Source organism: Perognathus longimembris, chromosome 7, assembly GCF_023159225.1.
Source record: "Perognathus longimembris pacificus isolate PPM17 chromosome 7, ASM2315922v1, whole genome shotgun sequence".
NCBI classification, from domain to species: Eukaryota; Metazoa; Chordata; class Mammalia; order Rodentia; family Heteromyidae; genus Perognathus; species Perognathus longimembris.
The window spans coordinates 33815158-33841706 of NC_063167.1; the positions used below are offsets into that span (position 1 = coordinate 33815158).

The 26549-nt window shown below is 39.5% G+C and overlaps 1 long non-coding RNA gene across 2 annotated transcripts; it reads left to right on the forward strand.

The window, feature by feature from the left end:
• Positions 1–1894: 1894 nt before the first annotated feature.
• On the forward strand, positions 1895–25873 carry LOC125355143. 2 transcript variants are annotated; one of them, XR_007211602.1, is made up of 2 exons: positions 1895–2481; positions 25678–25873. It is a non-coding gene; the product is annotated as an uncharacterized LOC125355143 (long non-coding RNA). The 2 variants fall into 2 exon arrangements; XR_007211603.1 differs by lacking the exon at positions 1895–2481 and adding an exon at positions 23829–23875.
• The last annotated feature ends 676 nt before the right edge of the window (positions 25874–26549 follow it).

Sequence of the window (26549 nt, forward strand, 5' to 3'; positions counted from 1 at the left end):
TTATTGAAGGGCATGGTTCTGACGCCTTCCCTAACAAGGACTGGAATGATTGCAGGCAAATAGTTTCTAAAGCTTTTATTTTTTATTATTATATAAAAATATATAAAAGGAGGAGGTGAAACTTCTTTCATTTTTTGGACTAAAATTTACATTCCTTAAGATGAGTATAACAAGACTTTGCCTTCTGCTACCTTTAAGCACAAGTTACTAAATTTATTTTTGATGGAAGCATGAAACTAAAGTAAGACTTTTTTAAAAAGCAGACTGAACAAGTTTTTTTGAAAGCAAAAGAAAACAATGAAAGAAAGTAGGGAGATGTAGGGAGCCACTCCATTCGGAGAGAGGCCCCAAAGAGAAGTCCCTAAGTCATTTTTTGAAAGTGCAAAGGAGAAAAATCTGTATTTTGATTTAGAGAATACACAAAATATATTACCTTAGCAAGCTGAATATTTTCTGAGCACGCTGTTACTGAAAGCAATTAAAAAAAAACTCTTACAAGTTACCAATTGCATAGGTGAAAAATTCTAAATTTGAAATTCAGCCTTACATTACTCACCATGTATCAGCATTTGCTTTATCCCATAAAGTAAAATTTGCCTTTAGGGATTTTATATATAAACACACAGGACACTGACATCACAAAAGAGAAGTAGCCCGACTGCTTTGTTCTTTCAGGTCGGACCATTATTGACAGGGAGGAAGCGCTATCTCTTATCAGCCTAAAATTTGCTAGGCATTAAACATCTCCACTTCAGTCTGCCTTGTCTCAGGAAGTAGCTTTGCTAATCTAAGTATTTTAGAAATGAGTTATGTGGTCTCTTCTAGGAAATATGAAAAGCCATTATTCAATCTCTCAAAAACCCTCGACAGTATTTAGTAAAACTTTTGAGTATGTCAGAATGTATAGGATGGAAGAGACGGCGCTGCTGTTCAAATAAGGTCTGATTTGCAAGGAGCTAAGTGACAGTCTGAATTTATTCAGGTGCTGGGAGGTGAGATGGCTAGTTGGGTGCTCTGAGCCCATGAGATGTTGCTACAAGGCAGAGATGCGCTCACAAATTCAGTTCTTCACTGCGCCCCGAATAATCCTCCAGGAAACTCGGGGTCAGCCTTTGCGCAGTAGGCTAAATCCGGGCTCACACATACCTGGAACAAGGGCGAGGCACTTCCAGGACCTGTTTACCTTCTGGTCCTCGAGCCACTAACCAAAGTGACTTTTTATCATATTCTAGTAATGAATCAATGACATTTTGCTGCATCTGGCAGTAGCGTGATGAGCTCATGCACACACAAACCAGCACGCTGGGTCGCCTGACCAAATACATGCAGTATTCAGGGCTGAGGAAACAATTCACTTAACAATATGATATAGATTTCCCTTATCGTACTAATCAAACGAACGTGACAGAACCCGTAGTCCAGAACTGGTTTCAAAAATCTCAGTTCTCAAATAAATAAAGTGCTTTCGGCTTTTTACCAGGGATGCAAGTATTTGCCCAGAAGCGCGGGGGGGGGGGGGGGAGGGGGACGGGGGCGCGCGGGGAGGATCACCGTGCTGGAGTGAGAAAAGGGTCACCTCTGCAGTCTTTCTGACTGTCCTAAGCCACCTCCGTCAAAAGGTTACTGGGAAAAGTCATGTTTTAATCACTGAAGATTTATTTATTTATTTATTTATTTTTTGCTTTTACACAGTAGTTCCATGAAAACAGATCCATTGGGAGACCTAGTGAGAGGCAGGAAACAAACTTTCCGCCTGAGGCCAGAAAGAAAGCGCTGCCCCGTAGCCCACCTCAAGGCTCCGTGGAGGGGCTGCGGAGACATCCTACCCATCCTTTTGAAACGCGGTCCGCAGACTCTGAACTCCGGCCCCCAGGCGCCCTGCGGAGAAAGCCGGAGCCGAGGGCGCCCTCCCGGGCGCGCAGAAAGCCGGCGGTGGGGGTGGGAGAGCGTCAAAACCGTTAGCTCGCTTCCCCCCTCCCTCCCTAAGGTTTCTTTTCTCTTCCTGTCCAAATATTCAAATTTCCGCGCCTTAAATAACAGTCTCCTTTTATTTAGTTAGTTTTCCCCGGCAGGTTTGGCCCTCGGCTCCTCTCTGCCCCACCTCCGGGTCCGAGATGCCTGCGGCGGGGCCTGGGTGCTGGACCTGTCGCCCTGGCTCCCCCCGGGTCGCAGCCTGCGCGGCACTTCGAGCGCCCACCGGAGCCACACACAGCTCGCTCTCCCGGCGACCTCGCTCGACCCGGCTGTCTGGACACGCGGAGCCACGCAGGCCGCCCCCACCTCCGGGCCGGCCGGACGCCGGCCGACCTCCCCAGCGCCACTGCACTCCCTGAACTTGGGAGCGCCTGGGCTTTGGGGCTGAGAACCCGGGAGCCCAGGAGCAGCGGAAGGGCGAGCTGCAGACGAGGCGCGTGGCGGGAGCCGGCCCCAGCCCCCAGTCCGCGGGATAACCTTGGAGGCTCCCGGGCCCTGAGAGAGAGGGTGAGTGAGTGCGCGCGTGCGAGAGTGCGCGGCCGCCCCGGCCGGCCCGCGGCGAGCTGGCGCAACCGCGGGGTGGGAGGCGGGAGCTGCGGCAGGGCGGGGGAGTGGGCCGCTGCTACGGCGCCCGCGAGCTGCGGGATACCCCCAAACTGCTGGGACCCTGCGTCCCGCCTTCCTCCGGACCGCCACCTAGACCCTCCGGCCGCGGGCTCCCCATCCCCCGCCCCCAAGGTCGGGGGGGGGGGGGACCTGTGCCCGCGGACTGGGGCCGGAGCGAGCGGGCCGGTGAGCGCCTCGCTCCCCGCGGAGGTGAGCTGGCGGCGGGAGCAGCCGGGCAGCCCCTCGGCGCGCGCGCTCCGCCTCGCCCGGTGACAGCTGAGGACAGCCGGCTACCAGCCCAGCGTCCAGCTGCGAGGAGGCGAAGACCTCCCGGGCTGCTCAACCCCCACCAACAGCTAGCGGGGCTACGCTCTGACTTGGCCTCCCCAACCACACACGACTTCGACGACGTCCGAGGCTGAAAAGACACGCTCGCGTCCAAAAGACCCTCAGCCCCCAGCCGCGAATTCAAGGCTGGGCAAGCCCAGGACACCTGCAGGAAATCTTTTTGTTTGTTTGTTTATTTGTTTTACAATCTAGAATAGTTTAGAAAGTCCAGTAGGAATCTTTGGCTCTCTAGCTTATGTCTCCAAAGAATCAAACCTCCCCAGATCCGGATATAGGAAGGTTCCTGTGAGATGTCTTGCCATCTGCTGTAGAGACATTGTGAGAACGTCAGGTGTTAGGATGTGAATTTAGAATTTTCTGTGTTATTTTTAATTCTCACAGATTAAAAACAAAAAACAACCAGCTCGGTAACATCCAACAAGTGAGCAAAGGTTATCCCTGCCACCACAGCACCTGCGAAAGCACAACTGGAATTCACACATTTTCTTTCTGAGTTTTAAAATGGCTTCTGAACTGACCAGAGGTGTCAGTACAGACGAGGAGCGGACAGAGGGAAGAGGAGTTTGTACATTAAAAACAATTTTTAAAGCAACAAAGATATTATTGTACTTAAACTGTTCCACATAGCTCTCCTTCCAGCTTTCATCATCCCTCAAGGATTTTAGCATAGGCCTGCTTAACTATATGCAGGCTTTTTCTCTTCCCTCACATCCTTTCACCCAACCAAAAAACACAAAACAACCAGCCAAAAACATCAGCTCTTTGGGGGAGGAAGTAAGAAACCACCAATCCCTATCCAACAACACTTCATTTATTTTTTAGCACTAAGAAAAAAATCATGCAATCAGTGCTATGAAAGAAAGAGTTTACCTGGGACTCAAACACATTTAATTGGTATAATTAGGGTGATATTGCCTTTTAACGTGAAAATAATGGGACAGTTTCTGGGGATCACTAAGTGAAAAACGCAAAGTTCTTCCTTGACATATTTGGAGGCAGAAGCTCCTGCCTTTTTTTTTTTTTTGTGAAAAAAAACCTTGATATCTTATCTTGATTATATATAAAGCAGTATTGTGTTGACCAAATAAATTTTAGTTATATGCCCAGCATTTTCTGATTAGTTGCATGAATAGGGAAAGCTCACATACAAAGGAAAACTATTAACATTTTCATAATGCTGGATTTTTAAACTTAAAGATGCAACCAAATTACTCACCACAACCTTATGAAAAACGGCCCTCTCACCTATTCCTTCTCAGTTGACATTTTGCACACTTACTAGAAAAGAAATCTGAGTCTTTAAATGTATGCTTTGGAAATGTGACTTCATAAAATTAAAACACGGATCTTTAGGAATCATTATTTGGCTATTCTGTGTACAGCTAATATCTCTCCTCTTACACTCTGGAGAAACTGTACTGTACATTTGAGCCTTTTAAGAGTCCAAATAATTCTTATACTTTTCCTCTTTCGATTTTTTTATTAAAAATTACTGTCTTCAATAATCAGCAGCATTCTGATGTCCATGCTACTAATTTAAGACTTGAGACAAAATCAGGCCATTTTAAATTATATTTATTTCTTCTTTGTCAAAATTTGGAACAGTTATGAATTAATATATACATCTTAAAGGCCTAGAATAACTTGCAAATCAATAATAATATAATGTGATGATGATTAAAGATGGAATAGAAATATTCATATATTTTAAAAGTGATTAATTATTTAGTTAAGCAGCATCTAATGATTAGCAGTATAATATTCTTCATCTCAATATCAAATAACTAATAATATATGTCATGGTATGTTCTGACTGGATAATTCTATATACTACCATGAGAAAAAAAATCAGCAACCATTCCCATCTCTTCTTCAAAGCTAAGTAAAACATAAATAAGAACAGTAGTATAGAAATATTTTATTATTCTACAACTTACACTTTTGGCTGTCCCTATCCTTTATTTTTAACTTTTTTTTTCCTTTTTGGCTTTACAGTAGAGCTCATGAGCAAAATATATTATGCAGGTAGAGATTTCCAATTTTTCTTTACTCCCCTTTTTGTAACCATCTCTCCCTCTAGTCTCAAAAAATTACTTAAATTTCAAATATTATAGTAATTATCCTTACAAATTCAAATTTATTATAGGCTTCTAAGCCAAAAAGCATAGTCTGTTCTTTAGTTAAAATAAAGGTAAGTGTAAAAACTTGTGGTTATAAAATTATAACAATTACATGTTTATGATTAAAATATAAATTAGCCAGAAGGCTAAAATATTTACTATTTTCACAAATGCTAAGTCTGTTAACACTCTCAAGATATAGAAAGAACTTAAATGTAATTTCTGGTCTTCAGAAGACAATCTAATATATTTTAATGTACCATAGTAAGAACATGCTAATTATTTTAACTAGTGAAAGAAAGCTAAATGTTAATACTTATAGAAAAATATGGAGAGGTATAGGATATAAAACCCAAGTAATTAAAAAAATAAATTACTCAAACAGGGTAAATTATATATTTTCAATTTTGGTGTTCATTATTTTATAGTTATCTTTTACACTTGGCAAAGTATTCTATGTCTCTCTGTAAGTATATAGTTGGTACTAAGCAGGTACTCAAAATAATGCCTTTTGGTTCCAAATGGGCATTTTTACATGTGTGTTTATGTTGAGATACTTCTTACTGAAGTTCAGTGCTATGCAAGTGTATATTATGAAGGAAACCTACCAGTTCACCTCACTTTACACGTAAGATACGATAATACTCTACCAACGCCCCCCCCAAAAAAAACGGATACTATTTTAGACACAGGCACCATTTTCACTAATGATGGAGAAAAGGATCTAAGTTAAAGTGTTAGAGCTGAGAATACTGATGTATATCTGAGTTTATCTATTATCTCAGATTCTTGTCATGAGGTATATATATATAAACAAGCCACTTAACACCAACAGCTTAGAAATCTTAGATATTACAAATACAATTGTGAATATGAGAGGGAGAATGGACATTTTCAATGCTTTAGATAGTCATGCCTGCAAATTAATTAAATATTAATTACATGTTGGGTAATTTGCTAGGGAGTACAGAAGCAAGGATACAACAAGACAAGTAAAAATACTCAAGAATCAAAAACCAAGTCAAATACATAAAAATATTGCTTTTATCACATCATCATAATAAACATAAGCAAATTAATTTTTCTTACATGGAAAATTTGCCAGTTTCTTGTGACATTTTCTATAGTTTATTTTGAAAACACAGAACTAGAAAAAAACCCTATAATTTATAGTCATATGTATAAATTATATCTATTATGTTTTTCCTACATACAAAAGACACATGTCCTGTCCAAAGATAGCATGCTCTGAAGATAGCATTCTGAAGGAGTTAGTGGATACAGCTGGACATCTGGACTAGATGAAGGAGCAGGTCAGTGAGAAACCAGAGCAAGGCCACATAGAAGAAAGAACTGAGCAGCCTACATCCTGATTAGTGTGCTTAAAGTAATGGAAATGTCTTTAAGTGCATATAAATTGCCTATCACATTTGAAATATACCATGTCCCTACTGTAATGGCAAATTATTCTACACAAAAACAGCTTTAAAAAAAGGCTATAACAGATCAATATAATTGGTGTCACAGGAAAAAATGTTAAGGTGACATAATAGAGAATTGTATGTAAGTTGAATGCAACCAGTGGTTGCATTCAAGTTCTTTCTTAAAAGGTTTAATTATGTTTTGAAGATTTTCAAATTGAGCCAGGGATGTAAGTAAGTGGCAGAGTACTTACCTACCAGACATGAGGCCCTGGGTTCAATCTTCAGAACACACACACACACACACACACACACACACACACACACACACACACAATCCTAGCATGCCAAACATTTAAAATGCAGCGTTCTTCAAACATGACTATTATCTATAAACAACACATATTCTTTTTTTTTTTTTTTTTTTGGCTAGTCCTGGGGCTTGGACTCAGGGCCTGAGCACTGTCCCTGGCTTCTTTTTGCTCAAGGGAGCACTCTTCCACTTGAGCCACAGCGCCACTTCTGGCCTTTTCTATATATATGTGGTGCTGAGGAATCGAACCCAGGGCTTCATGTATGGTAGGCAAACACTCTACCACTAGGCCTATTCCCAGCCCCTTCATTTTTTTAATTCCATCAAAAATCACTACAAAATACTTTTAGTTCACCCCATCCCATTTAAAGAGCTTATACCATATACTAAGATCAACAAATAAAATTTCTTCCTACCAACATAAGATAATTTTTAAAGGTCCATGCTTTCAAAGGGAAATATTGTGGCAAATTACCAAGATGAAAATCTAGTACTTTTTTTTTAAAACTCCCACAAAGAGATTACATTCAGAATCAATATAAGATTAAGTTGTTATCTCTACATTATATAGAATTTAAACAGTAAAACAGTGTGTGATTACTATGAGGATTTTCCACTCAGCAACAGAACACACTGAAAAGAAATCAGATAAAAACATCAGACATAAAAATATAAGTTACAGAACAACAGTGATATTAAGCCAACTGACAGAAAAAATATCTCATATAAAATCATTTTTTTAATTTGGGGAAAAAGGAGCAGTGAGGAAAAGTATTTAAATTTCTTTCTACTAGGTTAAAAGATTACTGGAAAGTGATATAAATATCCTAAAACCAAGTGGTTTCTGGTTAGTAAGTGTGATAATTTGTCTGAAGCTATGTTAATATAATTGTGACTGTATTAGCATATAAAAAGAGCTTGATGCTATCTTAGATTATATTGAATTTTATCAACATTTGTAGGATAGTAAATTATATGTGCGTAGAAATACTTGGGCTGGGAATGTGTCTTAGTGGTAGAGTGCTTACCTAGCATGTATGAAGCCCTAGGTTCAATTCAGTACCACAGTACTGAATCAGTACCACATAAACAGAAAAAGCCAGAAGTGGCTCTGTGGCTCAAGTGGTAGAGTGCTAGCCTTGAGCAAAAGCAGCTCGGGAACAGTGCCCAGGCCCTGAGTTCAAGCCCCAGGACTGGCAAAAAAAAAAAAAAAAGAAAGAAAGAAAGAAAGGGAGGGAGGGAGAGAGGGAGGGAGGAAGGAAGGAAGGAAAGAGGTGGTACTTTTATAGATGCCTTTTCTTTTAGGTACTTCCTAATTCATTCACTTGTTTATTCAGTTTACATTTCAGTGAGAGAAAACAAGCATATTAGCAAACTATTAAACATTTATTTTGCACCTTCATTATCCAGTTTAATATTCATAATCCCTTCATTAACTAGGATTTTTTAAATCCCATCTTAAAAATCAGGAAATTCAGATTTGATGAGTAAGTGAACCTGTCTATGGTCATAGGCTGGCAATTTAAAGCATAAGGATATAAATACATGTTTGTGTGTGTGTGTATGTGTGTGTGTTTGTGTGTGTTGCACTGTGGTCAGATGGAAAGACCTTTCATAAACACTACTACAAATCCACCAACCAAATAATCATATATTAAGAACACATAATTATGGTCATCTAGTAGGCATAGGATTTGGGGGCTAATTATATCTGAGGCTTTTCATATGTGTAAAATTGGAGTAATAATATCTAATGTTTTAAATAATAAGAGAAATAAATGTGTACAAAATTCCTTTTACTCAATAAGCCTTTCATAAGCATCAGGAAATGTTATGGGAATATAAAGTAGCAGAAAATCTACTCTTGACCTAAGAACTTAGAAACTATTTGCTTAAACAAAGTTTCCAAATGACATACACACAACTGGAAACTAAGTAAGATGTAAGAAAGTTCATGTTATTAAGTGGTATAACAGCCTTATTTGGGAAAATCTCATTTGATTAATTATGCTGATCTAAATTTCATATCGTGGATACTCCCTTACTGAAAAGAAAAAGGGAAAGCTTCCTCAAAATAATTGTCTTTCTATCTTGCAATCTCTGAGAATATCCATTCTCAACAATTTACTACATAAACAGAAAATTTACAATAAAAATGTATACAAGTAAATATTTGATATTTTTCACTATTTTGGAGTAAGTGAATATGATACTCTGATCAAAATAGAAATAGAAAAATAACAAGAAGTTTCATAATCACTACAAAATGAGATTCATAGTAAGTAGTCAGTATAGGATAGTGAGTGGCTTTAAAGCCAAATAAACTTTACTTCTGTCACTTATTATGTATGGCACCTGAAACTGGTGAGATGTACTTATGTCATTTATTAAATGAGCATTGACATTTATTTTACAAAATTGTAATACTTGGTAGTATTTGTTATTAAGTAATTTCAAACTCTAATATGAGAAACTTTGAATTTTATAAACAGATCTCCTGAGATGTAAGTTGAGTATATAACTAACATTTTTGGGTTAAAATGATAAATTTCAATTGGGCAACAGTGGCTCATGCCTGTAATCCTAGCTGCTCAGGAGGCTGAGATCTTTGGATCAAAGTTCAGATAGGAAATTCCGTGAGACCTTTTTTTTTTTTTTTTGCCAATCCCGGGACTTGAATTCAGGGCCTCAGCACTGTCCCTGGCTTCTTTCTTGCTCAAGACTAGCACTCTACCACTTGAGCCACAGCGCCACTTTTGGCCTTTTCTGTTTATGTGGTGCTAAGGAATTGAACCCAGGGCTTCAAGTATGCAAGGTAAGCACTCTACTACTAGGCCATCCCAGCCCTCCGTGAAACTCTTATCTTCAATTAACCTCCAAAAAATCAGAAGTAGAGCTGTGGCTCAAGTGAGACAAGTCCAGGCTCTGAGTTCAAGCCCCAGGAACAGCACAATAAATACATATGTACGTACATACATACATACATACCTGAGGAAAAAAAAGCTTTGTTTCCAGAAAATTAGTTACTTTTGAAGAATCAAATAGATTTCCTGTTCACTTATTTATTTTTTGCTGGTTCCAGGTTTTAACTAAATGCCTCCAGTTCTCTCTGGGCTAGTTTGCTCATTGCTTGCACTCTATGTGAGCATGCCTCCATCATAGCTTTTTTCCTATTAATTGAAGATGGAGTTTATTTTATTTTATTTCTATTGTAAAGGTGATGTACAGAGGGGTTACTGTTACATAAGTCAGGTATTGAGTACATTTCTTTTTGAACAGTGTCACTCCTCCCTCATTTTCTTCTAGTTTTTTTCCCCTCTCAGCCCCCGCTCCCTCCCAATTGTATAGTTCATTTCCACATAGTGTTTAGGTGAGTACACTGCTGAATTAGCTCATCCTTTGTCTCACCGTTTCTGTGCTTTCTCCTCCCCTCCTCAAACCAGATAAACATATATAAGACAAAAGGTACAGAAATTAAAAAAAAAACACGGAGGAAAGGGAAAAAAGAAACAAGAAATACAAAAAAAACACCACTTCTAGGAGATGATTTAGATAAGCATCATTTTATATGATCATATGCACATAGCTATTGAGCCCTTGTGATATTCTCCTAAGAATATCCTCCTTTGGTCTCACTGTTTAATGATGAAGTTTTGTAGACTTTTTCTGTCCAGGCTTGCTTTGGACTTTGATCTTTGTCTCAGCCTTCTTAGTAGCCATGGTGTCCAGCTAGACTTCCATTTTCAATAAAATGAAGATTAGATGTCCTGTACAATCATCCCTTCCCCCCCCAAAAACAAATAAAGAGCTACATAAAATATTTTATAGTATATTTGGAATTCAGAGTTACATTGGTAAGAAAGTAAGAGAAATCTACAGAGATCAAGAATGAGAGAGTCATGATGCCAGATGTTATGAGAGAGCATGTACTGATTCTTAGCACATGTGTTTTCTGGGACTATGCTAACAAAGTACTACAAACTCAGTGTCTTAATAGAAATTTTTATCTTGCAGTTCTGAAAGCTAGAGGTATAGGATCAAAGTGGGTGTAGAGTTGATTCCTTTTTAGGACTGTCTGAGTAATCTGTTCCATTCCTTTTTCCTAAATACCACCAGCATTCCATGGCTTATAGATGGTTTTCCCCTGTAGCTTCAGAGTATTTCCTCTCTAAATGTCTAATTCTGTTTGCCTTTTATGACATAAGCTTATAAAATTGGGTCCCATAGAAATGATCTCAATTTAACCAGATCATCCATAAGGACTTTTTTCTTTTTTTTTTCGCCAGTCCTGGGGCTTGAACTCAGGGCCTGGGCACTCTCCCCAAGCTTTTGTGCTCAAGGCTAGCATTCTACCACTTGAGCTCTCTACTTCCAGATTTTCTGGTGATTAATTGGTGATAAGAGTCTCATGGACTTTCCTGCCTGGGCTGGCTTTGAACTGTGATCCTCAGATCTCAGCCTCCTGAGTAACTAGGATTACACTCATGGGCCACTGGTATCTGGTTTGTAATGACTATTTCTAACTAAAATCAAACTTCTTTCTGCCCAGGCTGATCTAAGCCATCATCCCAACAGTTTCAGCCTCCCAAGTAGCTATAGACATGAGCCCCTGGTATTCAGTTTGGAGTACAGTCTTGCGGAGTTGCTGATTTTAGAAGGGGTCATGTTCCCTTTTTTTTTCTGTATTTTTTGTTTTCTGCATTGAGATTTGTGCACCATAGGCCAAGTCATTGGTTGGTTGTTTTAATCACCTGTAGTCTTTTGGTTCAAGTATTCTCAGTACTCAGGCAAGATTGTATCATGTCAGGATTGAGTACAGTTTCTCAGCATCTCAGCCAAATATTTCACCATATGCTCAGGGCACCAGACCCAATCTCCCTCACCACTCAGAGGAACACTAGCCAGAGTCTCTTGTAATTCCTGGTAGTTTGGATTGATGCTTTGGGCTCGGGATGGGGCCAGGGTAGTTTTCTGCTTATTATATGCTGCTTTCACATTAGAAGCTTCCCTTCTTTGTATACTGGGAGCTACTGCTGGATGAAATGAGCTTTGCAGCAAGTGGGCTGGGCAGGTTCCCACTTGGTCGCCAAGATTCCCAGTTTGTGCCCAAGAGCAGCTACTCTCCAATCCTAAGGCTGTCCCCTGAACATGTCATAGTGCCAGATAGCAGTCTGTTGCCAAGGTGTCCTAGCTTATCTAGTAGTAAGGACTTCGGTTCTTCCCTCCAACTCCCATCCCCAAGATCCAGAATTAAAGCTACAGGTTGTTTCCTTCTTTACTCTGTCGCTCTGTTTCTCCATGCTTTTCAATTATCTTGTCCCTCTCTTGTGGTTCTCAGTGTTCTTCCTATCTTTCTCTTTTCAGAATATAGTCTTTCCTTTGTTATCCTGACTCTTGTCATTTCTGAAAGTAAATCAAAACAGTTTCTACACTGCCATTTTGGCTCATGCCTCAAATATCTTCCTTCCTCCCTCCCTCCCTCTGTCCCTCTGTCCCTCTCCTTCCTTCCTTCCTTCCTTCCTTCCTTCTTTCCTTCCTTCCTTCCTTCTTCCTGTATTGCATTTGAACTGAGGGCCTTGTGCATGCACAGCAGATAATCTATCACTGAACCCACACCCTATCCCTTTTTGTTTTAATTTTGAGGTAGAACCTTGTGGTTTTTCTTTTTTTTCTTTTTTTTCTTTTTTTGGCCAGTCCTGGGGCTTGGACTCAGGGCCTGAGCACTGTCCCTGGCTTCTTTTTGCTCAAGGCTAACACTCTGCCACTTGAGCCACAGCGCCACTTCTGGCCATTTTCTGTATATGTGGTGCTGGGGAATTGAACCCAGGGCCTCATGAATACGAGGCAGGCACTCTAGCCACTAGGCCATATCCCCAGCCCCCTTGTGGTTTTTCTTGAGCCAACCTTGACCTCAATCTTTCTACTTTTCTTCCCATGTAACTAGGATGATAGACATGTGCCACCACATCCAGCTTTTTTTTTTGTTGAAATGAGGTCTTGCTAACTTTTTGCACAGACTAGTCTCAAACTGCAATCCTTCAGATAGTTGCCTCTTAAATAGGTAGGATTATGGGTATAAGCTACTGTGCCCAGCCCAGCCTTGCCTTGCATCTTGAACTCTTTTTTGAACAGGGTGAGAAAATAGGAATCTAGTGTCAGTTTTCTACATATGGAATGTGCACTTTTCCCAGAACCACTTGTTAAAGATGTTATCTTTTCTCCAGCCCCATTTTATAGCCATTAATGTAACACTTGATTAGAAATAATTGTATGAAAGCTTTTTGGGAAGCAATACATTTGTATGATCTCAAAGTATCACCTCTAAAATTACTTATTAGTTGAAAAGGGAAAAGATGTCATTAAAATAGAGAGATCTTACCTGGTTGTGGTGGTGCATACCTATAATCCCAACATTTGGGAGGGCAAGCAGCAGAAAAATTCCAAGTTAGAGTTCATCCTAGGTGACACACTGAGTTTATGGCCACACTGGGTTACCTAACAAGACAGTTTTGAAAAACAAAAAACAATGGACACCCTTGGATACCACTTTAATCAGATCATCAAACAGCATGACCATAATGGAATGAATTGAAGGGTTTTTCTTTTTTAGACTGGATCTGGCTGTGTTTCCCAGGCTAGCCTGGAACTCTTAAGGTTAAGTGGGGGCTGGGAATGTAACTTAGTGGTAGAGTGCTTGCCTCGCATACATGAAGCCCTGGGTTCGATTCCTCAGTACTACATAAACAGAAAAGGCACTATGGCTCAAGTGGTACAGTGCTAACCTTGAACAACAACAACCAAAATGAAGCTCAGGGACAGTGCCCAGGCCCTGAGTTCAAGCCCCAGGGCTGGCAAAAAAAAAAAAAAGTTAATTGAGTCTCCTGTTTCAGCTTTCCAATAACTGGGACTACTGGTATGTGCCTCTTGATGGGCTCCAGTAGGAAGTTCACAGTATCACTTGTGAAATATTTTTGCTGACAGCATATAGTCTATTTTGAAAGGGCAACTAAACAAATACAGATTGTGAGCTATTCTGTGAGACAATTAACTACATTCTTTTTAAAAATCAATATTATCCAAGGAAAAAGGAGCTTTTATTTCACATTAAAAAAATGACTGAAAGCTGGGCACTGGTGGCTCATGTCTCTAATCCTAGTTATTCAGGAGCTGAGCTCTGAGGATTGCTGTTCAAAGCCAGCCAAGGCAGGGAAGGCCATGAGACTTTTTTTTTTTTTTGCCAGTCCTGCGCTTTGAGCTCAGGGCCTAAGCACTGTCCCTAGCTTCTTTTTGCACAAGGCTAGCACTCTGCCACTTAGGCCACAACACCACTTCTGGCCATTTTCTATATATGTGGTGCTGAGGAATCGAACCCAGGGCTTCATGTATATGAAGTAAGCACTGTTGCCACTAGGCCATATTCCCAGCCCGCTATGAGACTCTTAACTCCAGTTAACCACTAGAAAACTGGAAGTGGTGCTGTGGCTCAAAGTGGTGGAGTGGTAGCTTTGAGCAGAGTAGTTCAGGGACAGTGCCCAGGCTCTGAGTTCAAACCCCATGACAGACCCACCCTCCTTCCCCCCACCCCCCCGCCCCATGAGGGAAGAAGTATTGTGCTTGCCTAGAATATACAAGGCCCTTATTTCCATTCCCAGTCCCTCTACCCTCATTGTACCTAGGACACATAATCTACTATTTGTTTATTTATTTTTGACAGGCAGAGTTTACACACACACACACACACACACACACACACACACACACCCACACACACACACACCCAAGTGGGCCTGGAATTCTTTTCTTTTCTTTTTTTTTTTTTCTGATACTGAGGTTTAAACTTAGCTTTGTGCTGTCATTCACCTTTTTCATTTTTATGGCTAGAACGCTACCACTTATGGTCACACTTCCACTTCTATCTAGCCTTTTGCTGGTTAATTGGAGATACAGTCTCTTTGATTTATCTACCAGTGTTTGCTTCAAATAGATTCTCAGATCTCAGCCTTCTGAGTAGCTGGAATTATGGATATAAATCATGGATGCCAGCTGACCTGGAACACTTGATTGCTCAGATCCAGACCCCTGAGTGCTAGGACTACGGGGGGGGGGGGTGGATTGGGGGGTCACCACCACAATGAAACTCTGGGTTTGATTCCTCAGTACTACATAAACAGAAGAATCCAGAAGTGGCACTATGGCTCAAGTGGTAGAGTGTTAACCTTGAACAACAACAACAAAAAAGTTTAGACAATGATGCTTTTAGCTTGAATTTTTATTTGAATAAAATATATTTTGTTGGTCACAGGGCTTGAACTCCCTGGGCCTGGGCACTGTCCCTGAGCTCTTCAGCTCAAGGCTAGTGCTCTACCACTTTGAGCCAAAATGCCATTTACAGTTTTCTTATGGCTAATTGGAGATAAGAGTCTCACAGTTTTTCCTGCCCAGGATGGCTATGAACCACAATCCTTAGATCTCAACCTCCTGAGTAGCTAGAATTACAGGCATGAGCCACCCACTTGGCTGAATAAAATATCTTTAAAAGACTTCTGTTTTTTACAACCAAGAAAAAATTGAATATGGACTATACAGTGAACAAGGTTATCTCATCAATGTTAAATTCTTGGGTAAGATTATGGCATTTTAATTTTGTAGAAAAAATCTTTGTTCTTAGAAGATACCAAGAGCTAGGTTTTGTTTTTGTTTTTGCCAGTCATGGGTCTTGAACTCAGGGCACTGTCCCTGGCTTCCTTTTGCTCAACGTTAGCATTCTACCACTTGAGCCATAGCTCCACTTCTGGCCTTTTCTGTTTACATGGTGCTGAGGAATCAAACCCAGGCAAGCAAGCACTCGACCATTAAGCCACATTCCCAGCCCCCAAGAGCTACTTCTTTTGAAAAAATTAGTAAATAATACAAATTTTTAGTTACACTAAGAAATAGAGAAAAATAATTACTACAAATATTGAAAAGATACAGGAAAATAATGTCATGCTTATAAATTCTACATGTTGAATGAAAAGGACAAGTTATTTCTGAAGAAAATAAATTACCTGAACTGAATCAGTGGAGTGGGGATGAATTTCAATGCCAGACCACTTGCTACCATGTACAGGTCCCTATGTTTGATATGAGTAGCTATTAAGGAAACTCTTTTTTTATTTAAAACATTTCAACAAACTAAACTCCAGTCACACCTGACTTCACTATTAACTTTATTAAATATATTTTTATTTTTTATTTCACTGGTCTTGGGGCTTGAACTCAGAGCGTGGACACTGTCCTTAAACTTTTGTGCTCGATGTTAGCATTCTACCACTTGAGCCACAGCTACACTTCCATTGTTTTTTGGTAGTTCTTTAGAGATGAGAGTCTCCCAGATTTTCCTACCTGGTCAGGCTTCAGACCGTGATCCTCAGATCTCAGCCTTCTGAGTAGCTAGGATTATAGGCATGAGCTACCAGTGCATGGCTTAACTTTATAAAAATTTTAAGGAAGAAGTAATATTTTACAATCTAAGAAAACAGAGGAGGATAAAAATAGCTTCAAGTTTGTTGTTGTTGTTGTTCAATTTGAGGTGGGTTCTTGCTCTATTCCCAAGGATAGAGTCCAACCCACAAACTCAAGTGATCCTTTTACCTTAGCCACTAGAGTAGATGGGACTACAGTACATACTTTAGAGCTAGGAAGAAAAATTAAGCAAAGTACTAGCAAATAGAATTTAACGCTATGAAGCCTGGTGTGATGGTGCATAAAAGTAATCCCAGCACTCAGGGAGCTAAGTGCATTTGAGGCCAGTCTAAGATACATAGTGAGACCCTGCCTCAAAAAAATTAAAAATCAGAATTATGTAATATAGCTTGAATAAGGAAAATTTACCCAAAAGTTCAAGGTTGGTTTAACACTCAAAAATCAATTCGTTATATTACGTTAACAAAGTACATGAGAAAAACTATTAGTTCAGTAGATACAGAAAAAGCATTTGCAAAGCATAATTATCCCACTAATGAGAAAAAAAACTAAAAAATAGGGAAAAAAGGAACTTCCTTTACTCAAAAACTTAAAGCAAAGTTGTGCTTCACTTTTAGACTGATCCCTCCCTTCCCCCCACAAAAAAAATCAGGAACAAGGCTAGGATCACAGTCTTACCACTTCTCAATTTTGCACGGGCTGTTCTAGCCAGCTGGCTCCAGCACAGCCCTGTAAAAATGCACATAACCTTTGATCCAGCAACTCTACTACTAGGAATCTACCCTAAGGAATTCTGAATTTCTCTTAAACTCATTTGTACAACTGTTACTTGACATTTATTATTGTGTGTCTAATCAGCATCTCAAATTTATGATGTCCCAAACTAAACCCTTAACTTTGAATTTCATAAAACCTGCTTCAGTAAATATCCTGTTTCAGTAAATATCTCACCATCACCCAAATGCTCAAGAAAATAAATTTTTTCCCCTAGTGCTGAGGATCAAACCCCGGGCCTGTGTAGGCACTTCACCACTGAACTAGCCCTCAGTCTAGGGCAAACAGTGTTGTCTTCTCTTTCTTTTATACTCTATAAATTATTAGCATAATGTGCTAATTACATCAACAAAATGTATTACGTTTATGTCTATATATACATAATATTTATATGTATTATAAGTAGTATGAATATGTATTATGAATCTGATTATGTTCTTACCTTCGTCATTGGGTTTTGTTGGTTCTCATAACATGGTAGAACAATTTCTGAATTAATCACTGTAGCATTGTCTGGCCAGTCCTGACAACTTGGGGTATTAAGTCAGTTTTACCCTTGAAGTGTCTAGATGAATAGATATAAACAAAAGATAGGTTATTGATTATAATCAATATATTGATTATAATGCTGTAGCATGGTTGCTTATATAATCTCATAAATATTAAATAATTTTATAAGTGTATAGAATAAGAAAAAAACAAAAGAAATAAGTCTAGCACTTAGTTCTTATGATGCTCCATAGAATATTCTCATATGTAGCAATTCAAATAGAATTACTTATGTAACCTATAAAAATGCTGTTTAAAAGATACTTTTACAGGGCTGGGAATATGGCCTAGTGGCAAGGGTGCTTGCCTTGCATACATGAAGCCCTGAGTTCGATTCCCCAGCACCACATATATAGAAAATGGGCAGAAGTGGTGCTGTGGCTCAAGTGGCAGAGTGAGCAAAAAGAAGCCAGCGACAGTGCTCAGGTCCTGAGTCCAAGCCCAGGACTGGCAAAAAAAAGGAAAAAAAGATACTTTTACAGGATACTGGTGATTCAAGCACATAATCGTACTCAGGAGGCTGAGGTCTGAGGATCAAGGTTTGAAACTAGGAAAGTCTATGAGATTCTTATCTCTAATTAAACACCAAAAATAAAAACTCCACTTGTAAAAACAAGCTGGAAGTGGAGGTATGGCTCAAGTGGTAGTGAGTTAGCTTTGAGCAAAAGAGCTTAGAGACAGTGCCCAGGCCCTGTGTTTAAGCCCAGGGCTGGCACCAAAAAAAAAAAAGATGTCTTTATTTTTAAATTTTTTACAGTTAATTTGTTCTTTAAAAAATTAGTCAGGTTAAGGTGGGCTGCAATGTCTAATGCCTATAATCCCAACTACTAAAGAGGCTCAGATCTTGAGGATTATGATTTAAAGGTAGCTCAGCAGCAAAATGCCAGGCTGGGACTTGGAGGTGTGGTGTAAGTGGAAGAACACCAGCCGAAAGTGAGAATGTGCATTCTGGAGTTCAAATCCCAGTACTGACATAAAAAGAAAGAAAAAAAGAAAGGAAGGAAGCATGACTCAAGTGGTAGAATGCCAGTGGAAAAAGCAAAGCTAATCAAGCATGAGGCCTGAGTTCAAACCCTGATACTGGCACAGAAAGGAAAAAAAAGCTGTCATATTAATTCAAATGAATGATTGAGAAATCTTTTTTTCTACATGGAATAAAGCAATGTGGTGGTATATGCAAATTCATACTAATTTCCTCTACATGGCAAAATGAATTCTTCTAGGCAAGCAAGCACTCCACCACTAGGCCACATTCCCAGCCCCCATGAATTCTTCTAAAGTGTTGTTCAACTTGCTGCTCACATTTAAAACATAAACAAAGATATTCTTTACACCTTTGTGCAATTATCTTTAAGCTTCAGTTCAGCTTATTATTCATTTCTCTGGTTTCTTCATGAGACCCAAGAGAATAGTTTTCTTCATTTTGAAATACATTACTGAAAAATAGGGCACAGTTCTAAACTGGAAACATTCATAATCTCAAAAGTTACCCTTACATGGATGGAACTGGCGATCATTTTGCTAAGTAAAATAAGCCAGGCATAGAAAGACAAATAGCATATGACCTAACTCATATTAGGGTCTAAAAGATTTGGTATCCTGAAAGTTGAGCATAAAATAGGGGTCAACAGAGAAAGGAGCTGGGAAAAATGAACCAAGTTTAACTGGGTACAGTTAGATAAAAGCAAGATTTTTCTGGTGTGCTGTTGCATAGTTGGGTGGTTATAGATGACAATAAAGTACTTTATATTTTTTAAAACCTAGAAGTAAAAAATTTGAATGTTTTTACCGTAAAAATTAACAAATGGTTGAAGAGATAAACATGTCTAAGCTAAATTAAACATTACATAGTGTATACATGCATATAATCATCACATAGTATTCCATTCTCATAATTTTTATTTTGGTGCGAGTCCTTGGGCTTCAACTCAGGGCCTGGGCACTGACTCTGATCTTTTTTTTGCTCAAGGCTAGTCCTTTTCTACTTAAGCCATACCTCTACTTCTACCTTTTTTGGTGGTTAGGAGATGAGAGTCTCATGAACTTTCCTGCCCAGGCTGACTTCAAATCACAATCCTCAGATCTCAGCCTCCTGAGTAGCTAGGATTACAAGTGTGAGTCACCAGTACTGCTAAGTTTTTTATGGGTCCATTAAAAGCAAACTTATTTTTAACAGCTACCCTATTTAACACTAATACCTATGTGCAAAATTTCAGAAGAATTATGATTCTTTTTCTTTTTTTCTTTTTTTTTGCTAGTCCTGGGGCTTGAACTTTGGGCCTGGATGCTGTCCTTGAGCTCTTGTTGATCAAGTCTAGTGCTCTTACCACTTTGAGCCACAGTTCCATTTCTGGCCTTTTTGTAGTTAATTGGAGGTAAGAGTCTTACATACTTCCTTATCTGGACCAGCTTTGAACCATGATCCACAAATCTCAGCATCTTGAGTAGCTAGGATTACAGGCATGAGCCATTAATGCCTGGCAAGATTGTAATTCTTTAAAAGAGGTAAGTTCTTTGAATTTAAACATATTATCATGTCTGTTTTTTTATTATTATCATTTCTGTTTAACAAAACATCCAGCATATCTGTTGGAAGTACTTATACCTTCAGCACACATCCACAAATGGCATCCAACTATACATAATGTCATTATTATAATAGAGGTTGTCATAGAAAAGAGGATGGGGTGGGGTGGGGCTGGGGCTGGGAATATAGTCTAGTGGTAGAGTGCTTACCTCACATACATGCAGCTCTGGGTTCGATTCCTCAGCACCACAGATCTATAGAAAAAGCTGGAAGTGGCTCAAGTGGTAGAGTGCTAGCCTTGAGCAAAAGCAGCTCAGGAACAGTGCCCCGGCCCTGAGTTCAAGCTCCAGGACAGAGAGAGAGAGAGAGAGAGAGAGAGAGAGAGGGAGGGAGGGAGGGAGGGAGGGAGGGAGGGAGGGAGGGAGGGAGGGAGGGAGGGAGGGAGGGAGGGAGGGAGAGAGGGAGAGAGAATGAGAATTGGGGATTTAGCACAGTGGAAAAGCACTTGCCTGGCCAGTGCAAGGCCCTGAGTTCCATCCTCAGCTCTGGGGGAAAAAAGAGACTTTGTTGTTTTATTTTTTCTCTCTCTCTTATTTATTGAAATCATAATTTACAGAGATGTGCTTTACACATGGCTTCTTAAATATAAGTAATCTTAGTCAACTTTTTATATCTTGATCCTACTGACTCCCTTGTCCTTCAGGTTTAAAAGGCACTAATGGCTTCTAGCTGTCTTTGTTTTACTTTGTTTTTGCTGGAGATTGAACCCATGAACTCATCATGCATGCTAAGCATATACTTTATCACTGGGCTGCACCCCAGCCCAGCACCCCAGCACTGTGACTTAAGATCCTCATCTGCCCTTATTTTGTTTTCCTTGATCTTGTTCATATCTATGCCTGTCAGATCAGGTACACAGGAACAAAAGTAGGAGGACCGTAGTTTGCACATGCATTAATGGATAAAGAAATGTAGTATATGATTACAGTAAAACACTCAACCTTAGAAACAAATGAAACTCTGTAATTTTTAGGAAAGGATATTATATTAACTGATATAAACCAGGAACAGAAAGACAAATACTGCACATTCTCACTCATATGTGGAGGCTTTAAAAAAGTTAATCTACAAGAAGTAAAGAATAGAATAATGCTTACTAGAAATTAGATAGGAGAGAGGGAAGGGATATAGAAAGGTTGGATAATTGATACCAAAGTACAGTTAGATAGGAACACAATAAGGAAACTATGGCCCTCAAAAAGTTGTTATTTATTTCAAAATAAATAAAGTTCAAAGGGTTTCAATGCATAGAAATGGTACATGTTTGAGGAAACAAATTTATTACCCTGATTTGATCTTTATACTTTGTATACATGTTTGGTGTACCTTATAAATATGTACAAATATTATAGGTCATTTAACACATTTATTTTATTTTATTTTGCCAGTTCTCTGGCTTGGACTCAGGGCCTGAGCACTGTCCCTGGCTTCCTTTTTGCTCAAGGCTAGCACTCTGCCACTTGAGCCACAGTGCCACTTCTGGCTTTTTCTGTTTTATGTGGTGCTGAGGAATCGAACCCAGGGCTTCATGCATACAAGTCAAGCACTCTATCACTAGGCCATATTCCCAGCTCTTTAACATGTTTTTTTTAAAAGATAACTATGGGCCTGGCCCTAGTGGCTCATGCCTATAATCCTAGCTTTCCAGAGGCTGAGGTGTGAGGATTTCGGTTCAAAGCTAACTCCAGCAGGAAAATCCATGAGACTTTTTTTTTTAAGGTTTGAATATGATGCCAGTTTATTATTTTTACTTTTTATATACATATATTTATTATCAAATTGAATTACAGAGAGGTTACAGTTTCATACAGGCATTGGATACATTTCTTGTACTGCTTGTTATCTTGTCCCTCATTCCCCCCTCCCCCTCCCCCTTTCCCTCCCATCCCCCTTCCCCCCCCCACCATGAGTTGTTCAGTTAATTTACACCAAACAGTTTTGCAAGTATTGCTTTTGTAGTTGTTTGTCTTTTTTTACGCTCTGTCTCTCGATTTCGGTATTCACTTCCAATTTCCTAGTTCTAATACCAGTATACCCGGTTTCCAATATACTCAGATAAGATACAGAGAACACTAATCGAAGGAGTAGGAGAAACACTTGGGCTCCTTGGCACAGGACGGAACTTTCTTAACAAAGACCCAGAAATGCTACAAATCAAAGAAAGGTTAGACAAATGGGACTGCATCAAACTGCAGAGCTTCTGCACGGCAAAGGACATAGCTCGCAAGATAAACAGAAAGCCCACAGATTGGGAGATCTTTACTGGCCATTCAAAGGACAAAGGCCTCATATCTAAAATATATACAGAACTAAAAAAATTACCTTCCTCCAAAACAAAACCTCAAAGAACCATAGCCCCCTGATCAAGTGGGCTAGAGACTTAAAAAGAGACTTCTCTGATGAGGAAATGAGAATGGCCAAGAGACATATGTAAAAGTGCTCTACATCACTGGCCATAAAAGAAATGCAAATCAGGGCTGGGGATATAGCCTAGTGGCAAGAGTGCCTGCCTCGGATACACGAGGCCCTAGGATCGATTCCCCAGCACCACATATACAGAAAACGGCCAGAAGCGGCGCTGTGGCTCAAGTGGCGGAGTGCTAGCCTTGAGCGGGAAGAAGCCAGGGACAGTGCTCAGGCCCGGAGTCCAAGGCCCAGGACTGGCCAAAAAAAAAAAGAAATGCAAATCAAAACAACATTGAGATTCCATCTCACTCCAGTAAGAATGTCCTATATCAAGAAAACTAACAATAACAACTGTTGGAGGGGATGTGGCCAAAAGGGAACCCTACTTCATTGTTGGTGGGAATGTAAACTGGTTCAGCCACTCTGGCAAGCAGTATGGAGATTCCTCAGAAGGCTAAACACAGATCTCCCCTATGACCCAGCAGCCCCACTTTGGGGTATCTATCCAAAAGACCACAAACATAATCACACTAAAGCCACCAGTACAACAATGTTCATCGCAGCACAATTTGTCATAGCTACAATCTGGAACCAACCCAGATACCCCTCAGTAGAAGAATGGATCAGGAAAATGTGGTACATATACACAATGGAATTTTTTGCCTCTATTGGAAGGAATGACATTGCCCCATTTGTAAGGAAATGGAAGGACTTGGAAAAAACTTATACTAAGTGAAGTGAGCCAGACTCAAAGAAACATAGACTATATGGTCTCCCTTATAGGGAATAATTAGCACAGGTTTAGGCAAGTCACAGCAGAGGATCACAGGAGCCCAATAGCTATACCCTTACAAACACATAAGATAATGCTAAGTGAAATGAACTCCATGTTATGGAAACGATTGTTATATCACAGTTGTAACTACCTTCAATGTGCCATATGTAACTGTAGCCTCTATTATTGATGATCTTCTTGTATCACCTTCCTGTGGTTGTACCTACACTTTCTCTGTATCTTATCCATGAGACTTTTATCTCCAATTAACCACCAGAAAAACTGAAAGTGGCACTGTGGCTCAAAGTGGTAGCACTAGCTTTGAGAAAAGAGCTCAGTGACACAGTGCCCAAGCCCTGAGTTCAAGCCCCATTACTGACCAAAAAAAAAAAAAAAAGATAACTATGTTCTTATTTACCTTTAATTTAATCAAAACTTACTCGTGCTAGGTGCTGGTGGCTCACACCTGTAATCCTAGCTACTCAGGAGGCTGAGATCTGAGGATAGAGGTTGGAAGTCAGCCAGAGCAGAAAGTCCGTGAGTCTCTTATCTACAATAAACTACTCACAAAAAAAGCTGGAAGTGGTGCTGTGGCTCAAGTGGTAGAGCCCTAGCTTTGAGAACAAAGAGGCTCAGGCGCAGCGCCCAGGAGCTGAGTGCAAGCCCCCCACCCCCACCCCAGGACCAGCAAACAAACAAACAAAAAAACTTATGAGCTAATTATGTGTGTTTTTGAGACAGGGTCTCATCATTTTGGACTCAAATGATCCTCCCACCTTAGTCCCCTAAATAATTGATAATTTAGGCAACACCACTGAAATATTTACTTTACAACATTTTTTGTTCCTCTTTCTAAAACACTCTATATCTCTGAATTTATGGAACTTTATATATTTTATTCTAAATCAATTTGTACATCTTTTAAAAATACTCTAGTGTCTTATCTCCCCAAATAGACTATATGTAGAGTCCACAAAAGAAGTTGATGTAACCAAAAATTAACAAATGTAAATGTAATAAATATTCCTACTGAATCCTAAGTAAACCAAAAACTGAATTTTGTTTTGGAGAGGAAAAACCCTAAGCATCAAAGTGTATTGATCACAAATTTAGCTGCTAATACTCTTAAGGCAACATGGTTTTAAACTTAAATTAATAATTATTATATTAATGGTATACTTCTCCACAGCAGATGTCTCTGAGACTTGAATCATATGTTCACAGCCCACCACTGACTTCAGTCACATCTGTATCTGACCATTTGAATTCACCTCACATTGCCAGTGTCCTTCTCAAATAAGCCTGCATGCTTCCTTAGGCATGCCTCCAGATACCAGGGGAGCATGCTCAGTTCTCATAGTGAGCACAGCCTGCAGAAAGGAAAGGGGGAAGGGGAAGGAGAATTGGAGATTTGTGGAGACAGATTGTATACAGGAATGAACAGTTTTCTACTAGTGGTGGAATTAAAAATACTGGGAATTTGGTGTACTGCTGAAATGAGTGTAATCCCAACTACTTGGAAGATGGAGACAGGAGGATCATGATTTTGAAGTCAGCCTGGGTAAAGGTAGCCATAAGGCCCTGTCTCAAAACAAAATAAAGAGTGTGACTCAAGTGGTACAATACTTGCTTAGCATGCCAAATCCCTGTGTTCAATCTCCAACGCTATCAATGAAACAAATAAAAAAAACTTAGAGTAGCTGGGCACCAGTGTCTCACACATATAATCCTAGCTATTCATTTGCCTGAGAGCTGAGGATTGTGGTTCAAGCCAGCTGGGGCAGGAAAATCCATGAAATTCTTATTTCTGATAAATTACCAAAAAGCCAGAATTAGAGCTGTGGCTCAAGAGGTAGAGTGCTATTCTTCATCAAAAAAGCTCAGGGACAGTGCCTAGGCCCCAGGACTGGCACCAAAAAAGTAAATAATAAATAAAAAATCCTAGAGTAACTTAACAAAGCAATCCTATAGTAATTTAGTATGATTTTTATTTTTAATTATTGTTTCAAGTAGTTGTACAAAGGGGTTTTAGTTCCACTAGTCAGATTGTAAGTACAATATATCTTGACCCAATGTCACCCCTTCTATCACTCACCCCCATCTAGTATGGTTTTTTAATAGCATTAAGGGTCCACTAGAGATTAGTGATCATAAATTTAAGGTGAGATTATGGAAAGTTTTTATTTATAGGTAAGACAAAATATTGGGTGCTACTATAAAAGTGAGTGGCAGAGGTAGGTTGAAAAAGAGATTAGGTAATGAAATGTATATGACCTAATGAAGATTACATTATCTTAGATAAGATAAATGACTTGTTTTCTGTTTTTGTTTTATAACAGGCATAAATGGAATGAAGATTATTTCTGAAGTTACTGAAGAAGATTCTGGTGGTAAACGTAGTGCAAGAAAAAAAGTCTTGCTAAAGCTGAGTGTTTTATGTTACCCCTTAACTTCTAGTGAAGACACTAAAGAATAAAAATATAATATTAAATGGAACTGTGATCAGAATAAACATAAGAAAATGTTGTGGTCAAATTGTTGAAGTCTTGTTTCCATTTCCTACCACTATCTTAGACATGTGCCAGGGAGCCATATTTGATCTTCTTGAGAGAATCTCCATACAAAGGGACTATTTAGAGAATAGGTCAACAGATGGGTGGTCTCCCATAAACTAAGGTTAGATTTTTTCAAACTAAGGAAGATAAAATTACAACTTATGTTGAAGGGATTTGTAACTAATTATAATTGAAAATTATGGACAGATCCCCAAGAATTGGAAAGAGGGTCCTACTAACAAATTCACAAAAGTATTCTATTAAAGACGAATCCAGGGCTGGTAAAGTGGTAAAGTGTTTGCTTCATATACATGAAGCCCTGGGTTTGATTCCTCAGCACCACATATCTATAGAAAAAGCCGGAAGTGGTGCTGTGGCTCAAGTGGTAGAGTGCTAGCCTTGAGCAAAAAGAAGCCAGCAACAGTGCTCAGGCCCTGAGTTCAAGCCCCAGGACTGGCCAAAAAAAAAAAAGATGAATCCACTAATTATGCAAATGCTATGAGAAGACTACAGATGTAGATTTTAACTGCATCAGTCAAGTGAGATTTTTCCTTCCTTGTCTATCTTCTTTCTTATTCCAAGTCAAATACACTCTTGTGAGTGGGGGAAGAGGAGTAGAATAGCCAAGTGGTAAAGTAGAAAAGAACTAAATTATT